This window comes from Accipiter gentilis, chromosome 26 (assembly GCF_929443795.1).
Source record: "Accipiter gentilis chromosome 26, bAccGen1.1, whole genome shotgun sequence".
In the NCBI taxonomy this organism is placed as follows: Eukaryota; Metazoa; Chordata; class Aves; order Accipitriformes; family Accipitridae; genus Astur; species Astur gentilis.
Genome location: NC_064905.1, coordinates 17,499,471 through 17,522,470, shown reverse-complemented (window position 1 = coordinate 17,522,470; position 23,000 = coordinate 17,499,471). Strand labels below are relative to the sequence as shown.

The 23,000-nt window shown below is 43.2% G+C and overlaps 1 protein-coding gene across 2 annotated transcripts in view; it reads right to left on the bottom strand.

Annotated features, from left to right (window-relative positions):
• The window catches only part of RASGEF1C (RasGEF domain family member 1C), a 135,329-nt gene extending 113,406 nt beyond the window's left edge, over positions 1-21,923 (bottom strand). For both annotated transcript variants that reach the window (XM_049829636.1, XM_049829639.1), the window contains exon 1: positions 21,821-21,923. The gene's annotated coding sequence lies outside the window, so the exon portion shown is untranslated. The remainder of the gene's footprint in view (positions 1-21,820) is intronic.
• Positions 21,924-23,000: the final 1,077 nt, after the last annotated feature.

Below are 23,000 nucleotides of genomic sequence, written 5' to 3'. Positions count from 1 at the left end.
CACCAGAAGTTTATCCTTAAAAGAGTAACTCCTCTGATAGAGGCTTACCCTTTAGGATCGACCTGGGACAGGACTGAACCGCCCCATTTTTCCACCGAAGCAAGTTCTCATGACTCCTGTCCCCTAGGAAGGCCAAGGATTCAAACTTGCTATCACAGAAGAATCCTGAAAGCGAGAAACTCCAGAGCATCAGTTCCCTGTTCTATCTCCATCATCATAAAAACACAAGAGCAAGGGCCAACACCACAGCTCGCTTGCACAGGGAGCTGAAAGCCACTATCCAGCTGCTTTGGCTGGTACAGCCCTTTAATACCTCTGGAATTCCCCAGGCGCTGCTCTCGCTTTGCAGCGGAATGAGCCTGAGCGGCTTGTTTGTACTCAGCCTAATGCTCAGCACACAGTGTCCTCAGCATGGATTGAACCATCTCAGCTGTGATTAAAATCCATCAGGAACAGCAAACTGAAGAAGTACTATTTTCTTTCCACAGTTCGTCATCTGTGCTTCTGTTTTCCTGGGACAGCTCAGCTAATCTATAGGAGGCCACTGAGGGTGCACCAAGAACGCTGGTGCAGACGGCACTCTTAGCTGCAGCAATGGCGCATTAAGCCAAAATCCTGGCAGCATTACAGACAGCTGGCCCCTAAACTCATGAACTTCCCACACATGAGAGGTTTTACAGCTAGCGGTGGGTTTTTAGCAAAAGCCACTCCTTTGCATCAGTGCTCACCTCAGATGTGGGGGCACAGTTCTGCTGGAGCAGACAGGTCTGAGGTTAAGCAGAGCTGTTAAAGATCTCAGCTTGTGTTTTGTAAAATGAGAGTATTGGGATCAGCATCCTGGTCAATACCTGGCTCTGCCACCAGTGTTTTTCTCCTTACCTGTTCTAACTATGCCCTGTGGTTTCTGGGGATATGAATGGGTCTTTCCTGTGCTGGGTAGTGGTTATTATCCCAGCTCTGGTCCAAGCTACAGAAAGGACTGTTCCTAGTTACTTTCTTGCGGTGGGTCTAATGTTCTGAGATGGTGCTGGAATGCAGATGCTTTTAAAACAGGAGCACCTGAGAGGCCATTTTCAGGTCTCCCACTGATATTTATTGACATTCTTGGTCAATAGCCTTCTCCCTCCACCACTGATCTCCTCTTCCTTGAGGGTGCAGCTCAGCGCTTTGCCACAAGACTGCCCTCCCTTGCTTCCCCACCACGTCTTTTCCTCCGTCCTTGGAAATGCAGCTACTCTGAACTTCCAGCTCTGCGTGGACTGTATGCATCCTAAGCATGTTTTAAATGCTAGCAATATACCAAGGGTTTTACACTAAACAATGGATGCTGCAGTGGAAAATGAAGAGTCACTGTTTCAAATTCCTCTATTGAACTATTAAAATCAGTCTGGATTTGGGTGGGTTTTTGTGTTGTTTTTTTTTTTTTAAGAATTTGCACTGACAACAGCCTCCCTCATTTAAAAAGGAATATAAATTTTTATCAAAACCTACTAAAATGCAAATCATTGAATCTTTGCTATTTTGGAGAATGATAGTTATGAGTTGACAAACAGTCTACTCACCATCTGAGAGAGCTTGTCACAACACACATAAATTAACCCTCCCCCACACACGGAGTACAGTAATCTAAAAAAATGGATTTTTCTTTTCTTCTACTACAGCCCATGGAGAATTATCTTCTTTGCAGGGCTTCTTGTGATGTATTGCTGCTCAATCATGCATGCACCTTTGAAACAGCATCACAAGTTCTTCCTGACAGAAAGGAATGTGTTCCTACTCCAAGGTTACCTTTGTTCAAAATATACAATAGAAACTAGATGCTAATGAGAAAATAAATGCACAGCGCAGTCTTTGGAAATGGCACTGCTGAAGCTATCACCTTGCCTGAAGCAATAAATTCCAGGCGAGCACAGACTGTATTTTTAAAATTTATCACCTCACAGACTAACAAGCATTGATTATATGTTTTTCTTTGAGTAATTGCCAATACCATTAATATGTTCAAAATTATACTTAAAAAGAAAACAGATTCTGAACGCTTCTACAAAGGAGAATATGTATGAAGAACAAAGACAAAAAATTCTCTGCCAGAGGAGAATCCTGACAAGTCCCCAACTTCAGTGAACTGGGACAAGCTCAGTAAGGCAATAAGATTGTCAGTGACATTAATAGCAGTGAGAGATCAGGGAGAAGTCCTTAGGGCCCACAGCTGGGCCAGCCATCACCCTCACATGGGACTCAAGGCCCCCTCAGTGGTCCCAGCCAGCAGCCCCTGTTCAGGACCTCATGAAGAAACAGAGCTCAGAAGCTCTGCAAATGCTTCCAAAGCAGAAGATGGTCTGGCTCCCACTGCTCTTTCATCTCTCAGTTGAAGTGAGTTGTGTTTTTCTACAGCAACCTAATTCACATCCAATTAACTTAACCAAAAATTATTCTGGGGGCTTCCTTCCCCTTCATTTGGTACAGAAAAGCCAGAATAAAAGCCTCTTTCAGAATTATTCCCACAAGTTAATAGCAATCCTTTACCATGAGCATTTAGCACTTATGTCAGCACAGCCTTCCATTGAAAGGCAAGCCAAGGGCAGGGCATAGCAGCGGCTCGGTTTCCAGTCGCTACCAGGTACACCACAGAAAAAAAGTGAGTAAGGAGAGGAAAGCACCTTATTTTCTCACCGCATTTCAGCGATGTTCCCTGGTCTCTGCTACACTGAGACATACATGTACATGATAACCACAAGCCTCATTCTGGCTGTCAAAGAACTGACTTTTAAGTAGTATGGAAGATACTAGTTAAAATACCAGATCAAGCAGGCTCCTTACCTCTGGGAGAACTGAATTAACAGTATTTCCCAGGGGAAGGGCTCACCCTGCCTTCTTTAGGAAGTTCTGGATATGCCCTTGGGTTAGTGAAACAGGAACAAAAGCAGAGAGTGTCTTTGTAGAAGCTCGACTCCATAACTGTCCCTTCCACTCTAATCAGAAAGGCCTTTTCTCAGTCCTTCACAACCCCTGCCCTCTTCACCAGGGCTTTCAGAATCAAAGTGAGACCTGGATTAGCATTTGTTGCACCTACCTATGTCATATTTCTCAGATTGCCACTGTATGTTTCAGCTGAGATGCTGAAATCCTATCTCAAATTGACAGCAGGAACAGAAAAGCCCTGGATAAGGAATGATACATTTTTCCCTACACAACATTATAGATAAGAAATAAGCTGCTCATTTATCGATTGTCACCATTGTAACAATGCTAAAACTCTTTCATTTCTGGATATCATCCTTAAACATGTCCTGAACAATTAACTAGTGTAAAAAGAACAAAATAACCAGACCCCAGTGCAGATAAGAGAAATATCTTTGTGGAAGAGGAGCCTTAAGAAATCTAGCGAACATTAGATATATATCACACACATTCTAAATTTAAGATCGAGGGTAATTATTTTAATGCGGAACTTTCAATCACTGCTCACCCTACAGAGCTTCCCCACGGATTTGAGTTTGAGTAATGTTATAATGACAGCATTACCACTTGTAATAGAAAGAATCATTACAGCATCATTATCAAGGAATTACTCTTGCAATTAGTAATAATTCCCACATTCACAGTCAAATAAGTAACACTTTCCCCATTAATTTCATTTTCCCTGTAAGGCTAGAGTTAGCAACTATTCTAATCACTGTGTTTTAATACACCTGTCTGCTTCTTTTGTTTAAATAGTTCCTAATCCTCTGCTTTTGAAGAGCACTGTGTCTAGTCAGATAATTTCACAAGGATCGAACTACATGATCTGTCAGCTTACTAGGCAGGTAAAAAATGAATTCCTCATGTTTGACCTGGTTCTATAATGTACTCTAAATGGAAATCACGCCCTTCAGATGCATTTACAACAGGAGAAGAATGATAACTGAGGACAGTGTAAAACATTATCCTGGGTGCATCCAATTGCTCCCTAACAGTACCTCACAAGAGTATTGCTGTATAATTATTGCGAATACATCCCGCATCACACGTGTTGATCCAAAGCCCGCTCAAGCTATCAAAAAGAGCAGCCCAAGTTCAGAGTTCAGGCCCATGTAATACGTGGGAAGGGTTTTTGTTTGCTTGTTCTTCTGAGCACATATACTCCTCTGGGGAGGCTCAGGTAGTGAGGTCTTCTATTTTACCAGCCCTTCCATCATGGCTTACCCCTTCAGATAGGATTTCAAGGAAGAATTTAGACCTGCAGTTTTATAGTATGTGCATGAAACATTTTGTATCACAATGAATCATATATATTGAGGCTCTGGAGTATATAATTTCTTAAGACAAGAAATCTCCCTCTTACCAATACAGAGCAAAGATGCAATGCAGTGCAGAGGAAGGATAAGGGATTTTCCTGGTACTTCCAGTGATGCCACTGGCAGAGGTTAACTTACAGAAATATTCTAATGTTCTCTGGTTGTTTATCCTGGCCAAAAGTTTGGCAACTTGGATAAATTTTTAATGCAAAATTGTCCTGCGTCATGCCATCCCACATCCAGTCCTACTGAAGAAACTGCTGCAGAATTCAAAACACTGCACTCCCTGAGTACTGTAACTACCCAAAATGCCTGCAGGCAGTCACCCTCCCACTGCAGGCATCGGGGAGGTAGGGAGGCCACAGCACTCATCTGTGCTCTGTTCCTCTTGGCTGACTGTGATGAACAACTTTTCTCCATGGCAGACCTAAGGAGAAAGTGCTGAGCACAGCAATCCATTTGGGACCCTGGCTCCTTTGTACAGTGCCTAAGTGGAAGCCAAAACCTTACCCTAGCTATGGACACTGAATTTCTGAAATCCTTTTGTAAGTTCTAAGCACACAGAGAGAACAAAACAACCAACCTTATGACACCGCCTACGTAGTACAATAGATGGATGTGCCAATCTTATGTATAATTCTATTACATTCCCCTTCATCCCCCAGCTTAACTCTTTGCAGAAGCCCTCCTCAGTGAGATCTTACAGCTGCTTTATATGAAAGCTGATGAATACATTCATTGTTCTTACACAACTCCAAGGCATATAGTTTCTTAGTAAATCAGACATTCAATACACAGAGGAAAACGCTGTAAAACAGTACAAGATACAGTAAGCAGTACTTGGATTACTATCAATAATTAAATAGAAACCATTGGATAGTAAATCTGCTGATGTTCCTCATGCAGATTTTTCCCACTTCACTGATGTTACACAGTCTCTTTATTTCAGCTCACATTCCCTTAGGTCTGCAGAGGATCTCTTGAGCCATCACAACAATTCTGCTATCATGTGCTCCCATGTCATGAAATCCTTCAGATACTAATCAAATGCCAATTTATGGCTATTTCAGGTGCCTTGCCTACATTATATTTACTATGAACCTTTTCCAGATCCCCGCAGCTCTCATACTTGGAAACCTCCTCACACTCAAACTATATTTATTGTCAACTAGACTGTAGGTGTTCCACTCTAGTGCCAAGCATAGAAGTACCATAGCTGTTACAGTCTAAGACTAGAAGAAAAGCAAATTCTGCAGGGAGAGGCAATATCTTTCATTAAATCAATTTATACAATGGGAAAACACTGGTCAAGCTTACAGGTGCACAGGCAAACTATAGAGCTCTTCTCCTTCCTGTTATCTATTTCTCTTGTATATTTATGGCTAACAATCACATTCTCTCCTTAGTTTTCATTTCATGAAGCAGTACAAGCCAAGCTGTTTCTTCTGTGAAAGCCTCAACCTCCTGTCTTAGGATCAGAGATTCCTTGTTCTTCACAGCAAGACAATCAGCCATAGCATACCTTCCCCAGCCCGGGATGGCAGTCTGCTACTCCACTGTTCCAATCCGTGTCCAAGAGGCAGCCCAGGGCCACCAGAATTCTGCCTGGAGGAACCAGAATTTCAAGCATCCTCTGAAATGGTATTTTTTTCCTTTTACTTGCACAGTCTTATCACAAAGGAATACCATGACATATTTACATTAACAATTCTAATATCAGTAACAGACACGTGTCATCTGAGCCTAACTGATGATTTCCATTGTTTGATACTTAAAACAACCCTGGGTGCTTTGCTTCTGCTCCCTAATAGTATTCATAATCAGAGATCCACTTGTTGCCTCTCATTGTGAAAAACAATGTTTCCCAGCTTTAGCTGGGAAGTAGTGGTGAAGGACCTACCTTAAAAATGATTAATGCCACAAGTAGGAATTCTGTCCCCACGTCACTTATACAAATTAATACGTAGTTTGCTTCATAGGAAGGTCTTGTTCTTGGATGATTCTAACTCACTGTGCTTTGTAAAGCCCTGAGGTCAGATAAGTTTTTTGCTACAAGTGAATGAAAAAAACTTGGCATTCCTCCAATCATAGTAAAATGAAAAACACGGCGATCTCTCGGAGCAATTTGTTCTAGCAGAGTGCTCAGGCTATGGGAGTTGAGCATGATCCTGCAAGTCAAAGGTCTATAAACAAAGCCCTGTATTTATAGCAGATCTCCTCCTCCCAATGTTGTTAGGATTTCAGCTTGCAAGTGCCACACAAGGACCCAGCTCAGCTATGAGATGCCCCTATTTTCTCTTCCTATGCAGGGCAGTAGTGTTCATGGAGACATTCTACCCAGAATCCTGGAGCCCAGGTGGAAGGAAGAAGTTGCAGACTGTGCTTTGGATCAGGACTGTCTCCTTAAAAAACAAGGAAAGGAAGTCCACACCCAAGGGAGCGTGAAACAGTGGCCTTTATGGCCTTTGATTTTAGCTCCAGATAAAGGCGAACTTGCCTGACCCTAAGCCCAAGCTAATAAATTCTGTTACAAAGCAGCTATGTTGTTTGCAGTCATAAGAAACTGCCACTTCTCTGCTCCGTGATTGCTTTGTACAGCACCTAGCACTATGGGGGGATAAAAGGGGTAAGAAGGGTTGGAGACTGTTTGTTGTCTTATTTGTGTTGCAAGTATTTTGTTTACAGAGGCAATCACTATGCTCAGCAGACTGAGTGCTGCATAAAAATCATAAAAAGAATTTGCCATGAATTAAAAATGAACAATACTTAAAAATCCCATTTTCCTATTCTCTCAGCAGCATGCAGCACAGCAAGGTAACTTTTCAAAGAAAGCCTCATCAGTTCTGACACTTTAAAAAATGCAGAGCCTGACCTGTTCAGCATTTACAAAGTTCACTGATCAATTAGGATGCAGCACTAAACAGCAGTGCTCAGGACACAGATATTTCTCCACCTTGGCCCTCTTTGACCTCCCCACACAGTAATGAATTTTCTTCCTGCTTGCCCTGCAGAATGGATCAACTTTAATTATCCCACAAAAGACCAGTGTTGACCCAAATTTATTAGAAAATTGAGGGACTGTCATACTAAACTTAAAGTCTGATGTCACATCAAAGTTAACTCATAGCACTGTTCTATATCTCTGCAGCCAGGACTGCAGTGCAAGGCAGCTCTCTCGGACTGAAATGGATGGCAGCCTCGCAGGGCACCAACAGTCCAACACTGTCGGCAGTTTTCTGTTCTCCTCCATCTGCTGTGAGGTCCCAGCATCCTCCAAAGTCAAGTCAGATCTGAGGTCTCACTAGAGCTGCTGTGTCACGAAGATGAAAAACAGCAGCCATAAAGCCAACCTGCCTGGACAACAGGATGTATCCACAGGCACAGTGCTCTTGGCCCATGGGAATGTGATTCTGAGGACCACAGCACTGGTTTTGTATTGGGAGACCAGGACTTGGAAGAGACCTTGAACAAGTCATTTGCCTCCTCTGTAACACAAAAGCTGAGATCTTCCTCACTAACTGCTCTGTTACAGAATCTAATCCTTTATTAATTAAAGCTTGTGGCTACAAGGGTATTTCCACGTGCAACTTCCACTAGTGTGAATGTGTTAGGCCTAGATTGTAAGGATCTATTAAGTATATAGGTTGGCTCCAGACAAGAGAAGTTAATTAAAACCCAATCATAAATCACTGTAATTAGAAATAAATGTGAGAAGTAGCCATAATGAGAGAGCTCTTCATGAATACAGAAGAGACAAATCATGCAACTGGGTCCCAGTGCAGAGCTCGCACACTGCCCTGTGAAGCACATTTCCTGATATCTAAGTAGAGGTGTCTGCAAGCATAAAAGCCTCTGTGGCATTTCCTTTCAGTTTTTGGTGCCATGCCTGTCCTTGTACAAGCCCACAGCAGTGGCAGCTTATAAATATAATCGGTATGGATTGATGCACATACAACCATTCTATTTTAAATATGACATTTTCCAAGGCACTCCCTGGCACTGAGAGGACAGAGGCAGCTGCACAGCATATCTATGGTAAGGCAGAATTTCTTGCTGGGAAAATCCATGGCTTTTTAAGTATGAAAATGAGACTATGGCTGGAATATCAAATGTACACAATAAACCTAGATTACTGACCAAGGGAAGTACGATTGCTTCAGCACTGTTCTCTCATGTGGGTAGAGATGCCTTGATTGAGTAGCGCTTTTTCTGGGAACTGATGGTAAATCATGCTGTTCAGTGCATGAAAGAATCTTTGCATAGAGGGTCATTCAAGTCAAAGGTGCCAATTTTATCCAAATTACAAACAGTAACTACAAATCCTGTCTCTTGGACAGATTTTTTTTTTTTTCTTCAAGGAGCAAACACTCTGCATATTGAACCAAAAGCATTACAATCCATTGATGAGTCTGCCTGTGAATAAGGTCCTGAGTTACCCCAACCCTCTGCTCCTGCTGAACCCACAAAGATGCTCAGACCTCAGCAGGTTACATTTCAAATGACATCTGAGGACCTAATAAGGTCACACAACCCAATACAGCCTCAGAGCTGGGGAAAGTCCAGGCCTGTGTCTAGGTTTTGCAGTCTAGTCTAAGGACTTCAAGAGAGTAACGGCAACGCGGCTGAAAGCCCACATCTTACTATGAGCCAAACACCTATCTTACAAAATAATCAAAAGTAAATCCCTTGCCCCAGTGAATTAGCACAGTAGGACTCAGACACTCTGCACAATCTCCTAAACAGCTTTTCAACAGCAACATTTGGAAGGTTTATTATTTATACTGCGGCAGTACCCAAAGACTTCAGTTGGGATTGGAGTCCTACGGTGGTAGATACTGTATAAACACGTAAGAAATTATTCTCCTCTGCACCCTCTTCCCCAAGGACCTGCAATCTTACTGGAGATGAAGCTCGGAAAAAAATGGAAACTACCCTAATGGGAACTTACAGGCAGAATGCAGCAATGCAGATGTATAGCCCAACAGCTCTGAAATGCTGACACCTTTAAAGCAACTATATAGTATGTATCAGCAATCCCTGCAGATCTTGAACTATCAGATCTACCCTTTTAGACAAGGAATCAGTTTGAGTCAAACTGCATAAGATTCAAAAGTGTTTTTTTTCCAACTCCAATTCGTCGTCGTGATTAGTGATTGTTTTACAGTGGAAGTAATAGGGGAGGAAAATGATATACTTAATATACCAAGTAGCTAATTTAAAGCAGCTCTTTAAATTCATGTACTGCTCAGCTTCAACTCCAGTGGAAGTTGTTTGTTTTTTTTTATTTTTGTCAGCTTGTTTGCTGGTGTGTATCAGTGTAAGGTCCAGGGAGTGATACCCACTTCCATCAGATAAGAACATTTCATGATATTATCTGCCTGCCTGGAGGAGCTGGCTAAAAATCTGACTCCCATGGGTCATTCCAGTCTCGAAAAATAATTAATAGTGGAGTCTGATATCTTTGACACAATCCTCTTTGCTTTCAAATTATGTACAAAGCCTTGTTTCCCTTCACACACCAGGAATGAAGCAGCAGGAGAGAGCTCCAAGTCCCTTTTTAGCCAGCAAAAAGCTGCATTCAGCATTTTGTCAAGACTGTGCTGCCAATGCTTTTCTCTGGCTGCTTATGCAGATGATCGGATGCCGTTTCTGCCAGGGCTACAGAACAGCATCTTGTGAAGCCTCTACAACTCCTCTGACTGGTGACTTCAGCTTGTCGTTTTGGTGGATGCTTTGACATATGAAGAGGGAGATTGGCTAGCTGCTGTATTTTTCCGAAATGAAGAGGCAGCCATTAACACAAAGGTTCACTGTGACTAAGCAGTTACTAGATTTCATGCAACTCATAACAATACAAATTATGCTTTCTATATAGCCAATTCAAAGAACAGGCAGAGCCACAATTCTGGATGGCTTTCAGCTCACCGAAGGGCTTTGGGGTGCAGGCAAGTATCAAGCATGTTGCTCTAACACTAAGATAGAGCCTGTCTCTACAGCCCCAGATCTGATCCCAGCTACTTCAGCAGCTTCTTCCCTTGCCTGCGACTGACCCTGGAGCAGGGAGTTTCACTGCAGCCCTTTTAGCTAAAAGGCCAATATTTTGGCATTGTAACCAGCTGACTGAAGCTCACATACACACACAGATTCAAGGCACCCGGCTGCCCGGCACCAATATATAGGCAACCCGAAAGCACGACAAGGCACGTACTACTTCTTTGTGTTCAGCTCCACTCTTCTCTTCAAGCAAAATGCTTCAAGGTCAAAACCTTGTTGGTAGCTTTATTTATATATATATATATATTTTTTTATTGTCATCATGTATTGTCACCATGTCACCATCCTAGCTCCATTTTAACCCACATGCTGAGGCAGCATCCCGCTGTTTTACTGCTTGTTCCCAGACCATGGACTGCATCTCTAAAACATGCACACGCATGCAGTAGCACAAAAGCCAGCTCTGCACAAGCCTGAGCTGCCCCTTGCAAGTTTATTCAGGACCATATATTCCCCACCACCTCACACTACTGTATTTTGCACATGGAAGACATTTGCATTCAGACAAGTCTTTAAAAGCCCTTTTGCATTTGTTACAGGAGCTATCATCAGAAAGGTGGTGTAAATCAATGTGCTAAGGGTGAGAAATATCGATTTCCCTCAGAGGTTTATTTGCAGTATGGCTGAAAGACCTAATATTAAGAGACAACAAATCAAGCCATCTCGCCGCTCAGGGGCAGTTTGGAGAGGGTTACGTGGGTGCAGGAGAAGTACAACAAAACAGGCAGTGTTACGCTGCGGCCAGGGCCAGGAAATGAGAGAAACACCCCCAAAATATAGGCAAGTGCCAGGAGCAGCAGAGTGTGACCCTGCAGTAGGAACACTTCCATAGAGAAATCTGAAGCCTACCTGCCACGTCTGATGCTCTCTTCTCACACAACAAAGACTGGCCACGGGTGATTTCCCAGCACCTTGAGCTCCAGATGTCCAGGGGCCCTTCAACAGCCACTTCTCTCCCAGCACCCTGCAGGGGGCTGCCATGGGGATCTGGGATCCCTCCCTTGTTCCTGCTGAGGAGCCAGGGCCTGGGCACAGGAGTACATGTATGGGCTAAACACCCAGAGGAAACAAAGCGATTTTTTTTTTTTTTTTTTTAATAAAAGGTTTTCCTTGTTATGCTTGCATCATGGGGAAGAACTTCTCCATGGCTACTCCAGCCACCCCGCCACTGCTGGCCCTGCCCACAGCTTCCAGCACCAGGCAGGAGCCCATGGCTCATCCCCATACAGGGAGCAGTGAAGAACATGGACATGGCCCAGAGTTCAAAGCCTGACAGCAAGACGGTTCCGAAAGCATGGTGGGGAGTGAGGGCAGGACGTGACATCTAACCCTGCCAAAGTGGTCCTGTCATGGTGAAGGGCACATCTCCTCCCGGCCCACGGGCAGAGAGGGTGCCATTTTGACAGAGGCAGGTGAGGACAGCCATTTTATATTCCTCCAGAGTCAGCACCTCAGCACTGTGCCTGGGGGAAAGGTTCTTCCTGTGCAGGAAAAGCACCTCTTTCCTGTTTCTTACCCCCTTTTTGCTTTTCTCAGGAGTGAGCCAGCGCCTTCCTCCTGAGGGCAGCTCTGGCAGTAGAGAAGGAGACTGACCAGAAGTGGCAGAAGGGGAGTTACCTCAGGTAAAGTCAGTGATGCCTTATCTGTAAGGACACACAGAGGTATTCTCCCTCCGGGAGAGCTGTTCCTCCCTCACAGTTTTACCCACAGTGTCCTTAGCCCTGAGGATGTCTCCTGCCAGTTCAGGGCCCCTTTCCAAGCTTGGCAGCCCAGCCTGCGTGCGCAAGGGAAGGACACCCACCAGCAGGGCAGAGACATGCCAGAAACTCCAGCACGGGCCAGTAGCAAGACTGGGGGCAAAACCATCTCCTAGACCCTTAGACAGGGCAGTCCTGTCTCTTGTACAACCCTGCTAAAATTTTTAAAGGGGATATGGGATTGTGGCATTGTTTGCTCACTCCTAGAGGAAGGGCTTGCAGGGAACGCCTCGCTCTGCGCTAAAACGGATGCGCCATGCCCTTTCAGTGAGCCAGAAAAGCAAAGAGCACCAGCTCTGAGATCGGCACAGGGGAGACGCTTCAGCTGCTTGCAGCCCGTAAGGGAGGCAGAAACGCACCCAGTGGCTGAAATATATTAGGCCATGCAAGCATGGGTTTTAGTCTGTTACTTCAGGAAATTAATTTCTACTGAGTTTTGCAGTTTTGCCTCCTGTTCCATGGGCCCTGTGATGGTCATTTGTCACTGCTGCTCAGAAGAAAGGCGATTTTCAGGAGGGCAATGAGGCATTCGACAAGCTTTCCAGTTAAGTGTGGAAACATCACGCACTGTCATACAATAGCGCTGTAAGCAGCGACACCTCTCAGACAAGTTGTATGGTTACATCTCTAGGTAGTGATGAAAGCTCCTTTTGTTAGGTTAAAGAAAAAGCTCAGAAAGGATATGCTCCAGAGCAGGGAAAAATATGAATAAGCAGGAGATGATTAGATACTCATTCGCACAGACATCATGCAAATAAATTGGTGGGGAAATCAGAAACCCCTTAATAGAGTGACTCCAGTTTTGCAGTCCTCACTCAGCCCAGCCCCGTTCAATAGTTCAGCCTTAGGTCACTTGCTGGTAATATTATTACTTTGCCAGTTTGATAAACCTCCTCCACACGTCCTCCGATTTACATAAGCGTATAGACAAACCCTGCCAATGACATTTGCTACGAACTTTCCCAAAGCCTATATTGAATTAGCTTTTCTCTCGAGGCAATCCAGGCCCCTGTGCTGAAATCCTGCAGCATTTCCTCGCAGAGCAGCTGAGTCCTGCCTGACATAACTTGCAGGTGTTTTTTTTAGTGCAAGAAACAGGCTGCAATGGAAACAGCACCCTTTTGACCTTGTTGAGTAAAGGGATTGCAGAGACTTTATAAGTATTCTTTATTTCAGGACCTGTCAGTGGAAAAGTGGCCAGTGTCCTTGCCAGTTAAAAAGAATAGGACTCTTTCTCTCAGCAGCATGGGAACATGCCTTCCTTGTCACATCAACCTCCTAACCTTCTGAAGTCTGCTGCTCTCCCATTTTCCCAGCTAAATTCCTCCATCACAAATAAGATTTAATTCATAGTCTGGATAGCAGACAGAGGTCAGTGGGAAGATGCAAAATGGTATATGTTACAGTAGGAATGAATGAGCTTAACACCTTGGCTACAGTGGAGAGTGAAACCTAAAAGGAGGTACAGCCTACTTCAGTCAACATTTCCTTATCACCGCTTCTTGTCTTTCTAGATAGATCCTGCTCTTCTGGCTCTTCACACAGAAAATGCTCTTGCTCAGATAGAGTGAGCCAGTTCTGTGGTTATGTGTGAGTAATTGTAATATATGTGGGTGTCAACCAAAGGGCAATAAAACTGGTTTAACTAGCATACCGAGGAGTCTGGCAGAAGGTGCAAGTGACACCAGTCTTGGCTTAGTTCTGAAGTTACAATTGTCACCTCCATCACAGTTTACTGAGATATATATATGTTTTTACTCTAGCTAGCCAACTCTTTCCAATTCTGAATGGATAAAATATAGACCTTATTTCCATGTTGCCTTGTGCACTTCAAGATCTCATTTTGAAAAGCTCACAAATTACAGCTGTTTTCCTTTCACATTTACCTGTGCTTTCACATGCATTGCACTGAGAAAAAGCTAAAGTCCAAGGCAAAGTTTGAAGTTTGTGATAAACAGTGAGGCGCTGACCTCAGACATCAGAATTGTTTCTCCAGGAGCTAAAGAGCATCACAAACCTCCCTATCACCTAACCAAAGTACCAGCTGTGTATTTCTTCAGGCTGACTTCAGGAGCAGCCAGAGCAAATCCTGTTTGTAGCACAGATCATAGAATGGTTTGGGTTGGAAGGGACCTTAAAGATCATGTAGTTCCACCCCCTGCCGCCACGAGATCAGAACAGATGCAGAGACATAATGAATCTCTCATGCCAGATGCTAGACAATTCACTTATGGTTACAGGAAGAGGCTTTGACGCTGTTAGTGGAGGTTTTATAAGAGCCTACACAGATGAACATAGAAAAAGGAAGATCCAGAGTGCTCATAGTAATGTGATCACTTTATGCTGATGTCCCTGTTTAATTTGGCACCAAGTGGATTTTTTTCTGCTGTAAATTTCTTTTTGTCTATAGATAGAGGTGTAAAAGCCACCTGAGGGAAGCCAGTATTTTGCAGGGCTTTTGCTGATTCTGGTTGTCTCCAGAAGAGATCTGATCCAACTTGATGCCAATGCCTTGTGAACAGGAAGGTTGAAAGACAGAAAGAAAAAAACCAAAGCCTATCAATAATAAGAGTGGCTGCCAGGATGAATAAAGTGGGTGCATCTTCAGATTTGAGGCTAGAGATCTTCTATGGCCTTAAAGAGTCCAGAGGAGAACATTTCAGAAGCACTCAAAGGAGGAATATATGTGTGTGTGTGTGTGTGTGAGAGTTAAAGTTTTAGTTACCTGGTCTAGTTTGTTCCCCAAACATCCACTGACCCTAAAACAGGTTATGTTTTACATGAATGTATTGTACATTCAGGGGTTCAGTTTTTATTCTGGATCCTTACAACAAATGAGAACCTGAAACAATGAAAGGCAGGAATAGAACACGTTGGACTTGCTCCTATTCCTATTTATAGCAATTTGGTCTAGCTCCATTTGTTTCAGCAAAAGCTGGATAAGGTTCAGAAGCACCAGTTCAAACTGGGACAATGCTTAAGCACGTACTAGCTTCACTGGAGCTGATACTGCGGAAGCATCAAACTTCAGCTGAACACATCTTTAAGTGTGATTGCATGGTGAATAGCATTACAGAACAAAATGAGAAGGGAATCCATCCCTCTAATCTCAGAGATTTGTAGAAATGGCACCTTTTTTTTGCCCAGGGCAATATTATGGGTTGTCTCAATTTTTATCTGTTTGCACTCTGAGTGAGGTCTGTCACGTTTCCAGCTGTTTAGAACATCACATCTCACACTGAAATAGGCATGAAACAAGACAGTGTTTGTAATAATATAAAACAGTCACTTACCCCTGAGCAAGTAATTTATCTCAGACCAGAACACCAGAGTAATAATGGGGATTAAAGATAGAGCAGTCAAGACAAAAAAAAGGTAAATCAATCACTACATTAGGATATTTGAAGAATCATTTGCATGTACTCAGAAAGTATGATACTTGCTATTAAGCCCAGCTGTAGCAGAGTCCCACATTCATAAATATTCATCAAATAACCTTTTAGCAGAACTCAGTGACTATGATGGTGGCCCGCTACTGAATTCAATCTAACTGAAAACCTGAGAAGTAACAAAATGATTGCATGTCTGTCTCTTCATTAAATCTGTGTGCAAATTTGCATAGATTAATTTGCGTCAAAGTAATAGCTCCACTCTTGGCTTATAGCCAAGAGGACTTGTGATCAATCTATAGTTTTAATTCAGTTCTGCACTCCTAAAATGTTGGGTGGTTTTTGCTATTTTAGAAACAGAAAATCAGATCTGAATATGATTTTCACCACTTCTGTCATTTCTACCCATTTCTTATGTTGTGGTGATTAATTATAATAAGTTGTGCACACAATTAAAAAGCAAAAAAGAATCACACAGTCTCAGCTATGGAGAACTGAGATCTGGTTTGCTTCTGTGGAAATAGAGTCACATTGGAAGGCTTGAATCCTCAACTACCTCGAATTCAACACAGGGTGGTGTATGTCTAGGGTTGAACAGACAACTTACGAGCCTGTTTTGTGGTGCAGAGCAGTTCCCAAGACTGGTGGGGTCCTGTGCATTTTAGCACAACTTTGCCTGTCATTCATCAGGTCCCCAGCCCATCACGCTCAACCTTTCCAGAAGATGCAGAATTTGCTGTACCTATGCAACTGCTTGATCACCGCAGTGTTTAAAATATATTTAAACACTCTAATGTTCGATGTGCTGAACTCTGTCAGGAAAACAACAGTTCCTTCAGCCTTCAGTTATTTGAAGTTAATAATAGGGATAGACAGTGCACTCATTTACATTGTCAGCTTGCTTTTATTTTTTAACCTACTTTTTTTTTTTTTTAAACAATCAGGCTTTAATTCAGGACATTTGATTAATCAAACTCAGACCATCTGCTGCAGTCCTGTCTCCTGCTGATCTGCATTGCCTGAAGTCAGTGACATGTTTCAGGGCTGCAGTCTCACACTGTCTCTTCCTCTGTCAGCTGTTTTACTGCAAATCTGCTCCTTTCACGCAACACACAGCGACTGGGCTTTGTTTACGGTGATGACCATTTACGATAGCCGTAGCGCTAGACAATTTGTATCAAAATACAGGACATGTGCAAAAGCCAGTTATACAACAAACTGTTATATCAGCATGAAAATACTATGAACCAAGGAAATCATGGCAACCCAAAGAAACATTCACTAAAAAGAACCCTTCACAATTCAAATAATTCTAGTAGCAACAAGCAATTTTAGCTTTCTCATAGTTTACACTTTCCAGCAGTAATGGGTATTCTACCTTCATGTGCTTTTTTTTTCCTATCATGTTCAGAGATATACTCAGAAACTCAGAGCAAAGAGCTAGGCAGTATGAACTTGCACAGAGTGGGGATTTTGATGGGATTAGACTGGTTTTAGTCTAGCAGAGTATGCCCTAGTACTGGATGCAGCATGGCCAAGAGCTGCTACTGCCTCATGTGTTTGTGGGTGTAAAGACTGCACTGGCCACCTATATTTAGAAAGAGAGAGGGAATATGGCCCTTCCAACAACTCTACCATCCAGCAGATCCATAGCAGCTTTTGGAGTCATGTGGGGATAAGTAGCATGGTTAGATGGCAATAAGGGACAGGATAAGGTCCAGTCACCATATAAATCCTAGTTTTTGGTGATGTACAGGCATTCTGCAGATGGATGAACATCATCTCTGCTGATGTCAGATGCCGGAGTCAATCTCAGAAGTTAAACAGGAAGAGCACCTTGAGGGAATTAGCCCTCAGTCATCAAAACAAGTGGGCAGACTATCAGAAGACATCAGTACATTAGATACTGAAAATTTGGTTATCTAGTTTCCAGTGGTAATTGCCGAATGACAAACAGAGTATCAAAACACTAGTTTCCAAAAAGCTGACCAGGTTTTTGTTCTTGTCTTGCTGGTTACCTCTGAGATACTTGACTCTGCTAGGTTCCTGAATGTCTGAAGATGGGACTCCGCACACAGAATTGTCAAGTCAGGAAACTCTCCAAGAGATTTATTGCTGCACTACCAAAGGATCAGGGCTCTGCTGTACTGAACACAGCATGGAAGAACAGAGCCATGCCCTGCCCTAAGAACATATAACCCAAATAAACAAGTTGAGAGAGGAAAATAGGAGCCCAGAAAAGTGAAGGTTACAAGGGGAGTGATAGCATTCATGTCTTCTGAGGCAGGGACTGGTGTCGCAATACCTTGCGCCCAGTTGTTTCCTTAGAAGCTGTTCTACCAACAGCATCTGCAGCAAAGAAATGGACAGAATCTACATCACAGATTGTCTACATCACACAGACTAAATGAGGAAAGCATGAGAAGGGTTTGTCACCCACCTAAGTAGTAAAAAAAACCCCCACCCCAGCCCCAAACCAATGCTATTTGCCATTTGCCACAGTCCTCATCAGCAGAGAATGTGGGTCTCTCTGTAGCTCCATAGTATTTTGCCAGCCAGAAGGCAGAAGAGGCAAGCAAAGTGCATGATTTCCAAACAGGGTTTTAGTTTAAACAGGTGAGGAAAGTACTGCAAGCTTCGAATCTGATATCTCAAACAAAACATCCACATAAACTAAGTTCTACCAGTGGTCAGTTACTGCCATGGGTAAGGCACAGCTCTGCACATCCCTGGGTTTGAGCCAGCCCTTGCTGGTACCTGTGGAGCTCCATAAGGAACTGAACACACTGTGCTCTTTGCAGGAATGGGACAATAGCTATCTGAATGCCTTTGATAACAAGCATCCTCCAGCTACTGAGGCTAATGCAATAAAGAGAATTTCATTTTGGCATAAGAAAAACCAAGTGAATGACATGATGTATTGGCAAAATTTTAATTATATGAGGCCAAAGAGGCAGCTTAAAAGAGTTAGGTCTTTATTAATCGGGTCACAGTGATGCTGCATTTCAAAACAGGCTTAACACCTGCTAATTTCATTTCAGTGCTGCTGAAGCTGAGTCAGCTAACAACGCCTTTTCTGCAGCAGGCACGTTCAGAGCAGCAAAGATATTCCTTGCCTTCATGAAAATGTTTTCCTCTCTTTAGTAAGGACAGTAAGGGGGAAAGGGGGGAGAAAGGATGACCTCCTCCGTCCTTTAAGCCTGCTAATACCCTGTGCAGCTAGAGCTGAGGGGAAAGAGGATAAGAAGCATCATAGTATTCAAGGAAATCCCTTAGATAAGGGCTATTATATTTGCAACACTGGTGGAGGTAAAGAAGTATTTCCTTTCCCCTTACAAATGGGAATTTGAAACAGGCTGAGTGAGTTTCCCAGAGCCAGAGTACGTCAGTGAGGATGAGAATAGACCTAGTCCCCGGTCCCTGCCATTACAGACCACAGGCTCATCCTCTCATTGCCCTCTACCCCCTGCTACCTGATTATCTCCTCCTTGTTTCTCCAAGTACCTTTGCCCTGCCCTTTACTTTGGGGAGGACAAAACTGATCTCTGGGTTGCTGCAGTGCAAGCAAGCTCCTGCTACCAAGGAAGCTGCCCTAGAAACAGAGTGAAAGCTGGCATGTAAACTAAGCAGTGCTGAAGCATCCCAACCACTTATTCTACTACCCAAAATCAGCTCAGCAGGGCAACCGTTCCAGTGGGACTGGGCAGACCTGGGCAACAAAGCTGGTTCCTTTCATTCTTGTGAATGAACCAGTGAACGTGAATTGAAAGTTCCATTCATTGTAAGCTCTGATTTTACTGGAAACCCAAGCAGCCCAGCACCCAAGAAAGTTCATCTGTGCAAGAGTTTGTTTTCCTCTCCATTTATATACTTCTGAATCACGTCTTTTCCTGTTCTTAACACAGTATGTGCTACTGTACGTGCATGCCATACAATGCTATCAGCACTGTTATCCTGGGGTGCGTTATGTGACTTGCAGAACAACTATGGCCCAGATGCAGAGCCAGCCTGAATCTGCCTGGGCTCGTTAGCAGAGGTACAACATTGCTGGAACCTGACTACACTGTTGGCTTCGCAAGACCATCCTGGCTTTGAAAGCAGCTCAATAACTTCTGCTCACTACTGAGAAGCCACTCTATATTAGTTCTGCTGCTTGCAGAGTATCTTGTTTCAGTTGCCCATGTTTATGAAAAGTTAAGGTTTCAGTAACTTGACAGAGGACTTGAGGCAGATTCTACAAATAAAAGGACTGTGGTAGGCCAAATTCTTTATTTTCTTAATGCTTTCATTCTGTTTGGAGACAATTTTCACCCCAAGGCTAATGATGAGAACACTGAATCAGATTTTTATAATGGAAGCCATTTTGCATCCTCAACTACAACATTTGCTATCGGTGGAAACTATAATGCTGAACCTGTGTAATAGCTCAATAGTTGATAATACAGCATACACCTCATTTTCCATGACAAAAAGGCATAGTAATAGCAAGAAGCACTGCAAACCAACCGTAATATACTGAAACAGGACTTACTTTACCAGGATTGGCACTTACTACAGGCTTATATGGTTCATTTACACGGTACAAAAGACAATTGTGAAATGACTGGAAATGTAATATGGAAGAACATAATTGGGCTTGCTGGAGATAGATAGGTGGTCATTTATGAGAAGTAACCATCAGAAACAAAGGTTGGATCATCTTCTCAGTTTCACCAAGGTAAAGCAGTGTGATTGAGAGCGAAGAAAACACCAGATATTTACTGTCTAAAGGGCTCAGGCTGATTTAAAGCAAGTGTTTCAAGAGGTAACTTTTCTGGATCTTGCCACAGTCCCTGCCAGCCAGCCGGAATTTTGACATTCTCATGTCTCACTGAGGTCCAGGATCCTCAAAGTACCCGATTCTAATGAATTACTTGTGTTTTTTCCAGCCAATACTTCTGGTGCTTATCACACGTTGCTTTGTTCTTCAGAAATAGATTTCTGTTGTCCTAAGTAGAGGAATTGACTGAACTACTCATATCAGGCCCATTTCTAGCATCAAAACAAGAAACTTTAAGGGTCAAGGCAAAGATCTCAATTTTTAATTTCTGATGCCATTTCACTAAAATGAATTAAATGACAGTCCTCCACCCTTGCAAGAATCCCCCATTTACACCTCTGTAAGGCACAGAGCCCAAGACAGTCTGCCTGGGCTCTCATCTATGTGCAGATGAGACACCCTAGGAAAAAACCAGTAACTTCTTTACAGCAAGACATTAAGTCCTTTGTTCTGGGGCTTGCAGATGCTCTACTATCAACCAGAGGTCCTCAGCTAGGAAAGGGTAGTTATAGCAAATATTCAGGGCACCTGACACACTAGCTCCTATAGATGAAGCAAGCCTTCATTTCCAATTCCCTACCCATCCCCCCCAAGAAAATCTTACACAGTCACAACAAATCTGGGGAAAGTTTTACTTCTTCTCCCCAATTTTTTTTTCCTCTCTAAAGTCCTGGTCCTTTAAGTTATCTGTTGTTATACCAGTATAAACCACTACAAACTACTATGAACTCCAGCAGAGAAAACTGTCATAAATAAAAGGAAGACCCAAATAGTTTAGAGGTCCAGACTATTGGGAAAGAAGCCACGAGAAACCCCTTTCTAATTTCAGGTGTAAAACGGGTCCTTCATAAATATGTTGTGTAGCCCACTGCAGTGAGAGACCGCTTACAGTGACAGGAGGATGCAGCAGACACAAAAGGTCAAGTGCTTTCCATACCTCAGGATCAAATATCTTCAATCTTCTGTTGAACATGTTTTATTTTCAGAGTTCTCAGTACAATAAGTGTTGAACTCTTTGGAAAATCATAGGAACCTGTCCAGCGAGAGCTGCTAAGTACTTTTATAAGTTCACCCACTTCCAGAGCACTTGGTATTTCATAAACAGTGTATGCATAATGATTGTGGGGGGGGGGAAAAAGCCAGTAGAAGCTAACAAAAATTTTCCAGTAATACATGGATTAACTTAACCATATATCACTAAAATTCTTTGCATGCCCAAACAACCCACAAACAATAACTGTGGTCAGTTTTACAGAGGAAGATATGCAATCAGAACAAAAAATAAGCATACAGGTCTCATAGTTTTAGCAATCCATAAAGAACAGAAGAACATCAACCCACCTTTACCTTTCCTGGGACACAGACCTGCTACCCTGGCAGACTGTCCCAGGGCACTCATAGGAGCCCAGCAGGAAACTGTGAGAAAACAACCCACTTGATCTCATCCCTTGCAAAATCCACAGAAGTGAAACACTACAGGTGGAAAACATTCAGCACCAAATTAGTCCAACAACTGCTGCTTACCTGTGACTGAAGAACCACTCACATTGCAAGAGAGCTTAAAAAAACACGCATAGTGCAGTAATAGGGGGGAAATCCCCCCTCAGACACACATTAGAGTAGTTACACCCTGGAGCAGGGCTAGAAAACATCTGGGAGGGGGTGTGCTGCAGGATGGAGAGGGGCAGTGCACAGCTGGCAGCGAGTCAGGGCTCTTCATCAGCTAAAAGGCTGTTCCCCCTCCACCATCAGCTGCTGTGGAGGGAGACGGAGTGACCCACGTGAGGGGCTGTTTACACCTGGAAGAACTGACCAAATTAATGGCTCTAAGAAGCAAAATGTATCCCCTCTTTAGATCCAGCAACATGGAGAAGGGGGTTTGCTCTAAAGGCGAGCCTTCTGGGGTCGCTGTCTGTGTCTCACTGTGCTGCAGAGTAATTAGAACAGCTAAAACTGAGACACAGTAGCTGACCTGATTTCTAATACCAGCTTGATCTTTGGTATTTTATTAACAGCAGTGCGCCAGCCTGAGCTGCAGGACAGCACAGACGAGGTGCAAAAATAAAACACAAGCGCTATAGCATCCGCATACATTCCTTTGGGAGATTTTCCTTCAGTCTCTGTAAGAACAGATGAGACACGAATGAGTCTCCCTTCGATACTGTGGATCTGCCTGGGAGCAGAGGATTCCTGGAAGAAGAAAGCTGATCTCTCTAGGGGAAGATTTCTTTTTTCAAATGACATTTAAAGACCACGTGGCCCCTTTGTATTTTAGATACAATAGCTAAGCAATAGTATCAATGCTTTGAATTTGCGCTTCCCACCAGCAGTCCTAGCATGCTTGACAAACATTTAAAGTGGGCTTTTCCAGAGCATCTGTAGGAATTAGAAGTGTCAATCACAGAATCTGTAATGCTCTAAAAGAAATTGCACTCTTAATGTTAACTTCCTCCTTCTGTGCCCTTGGTGTTATCAGGGCCAGGGTTCTCAATGCTGGTAAAAACGTGTGCCTAAAGTTAGGAACCAGATTTAGGCAGCTAAATAAATAACTCAGTGGAAGTGACCTGTTTCTTGAGGATTTTTTCATGCTACTGTTGTGTCCCAAGAGGAAAACCTCTTCTTTACAAGGTGATTTAAAGTCTGCATCTTTTCAAGACTGAGGGTGAACTGTATCCATCAGTCACGAGAAGAAACATCCCTAAAT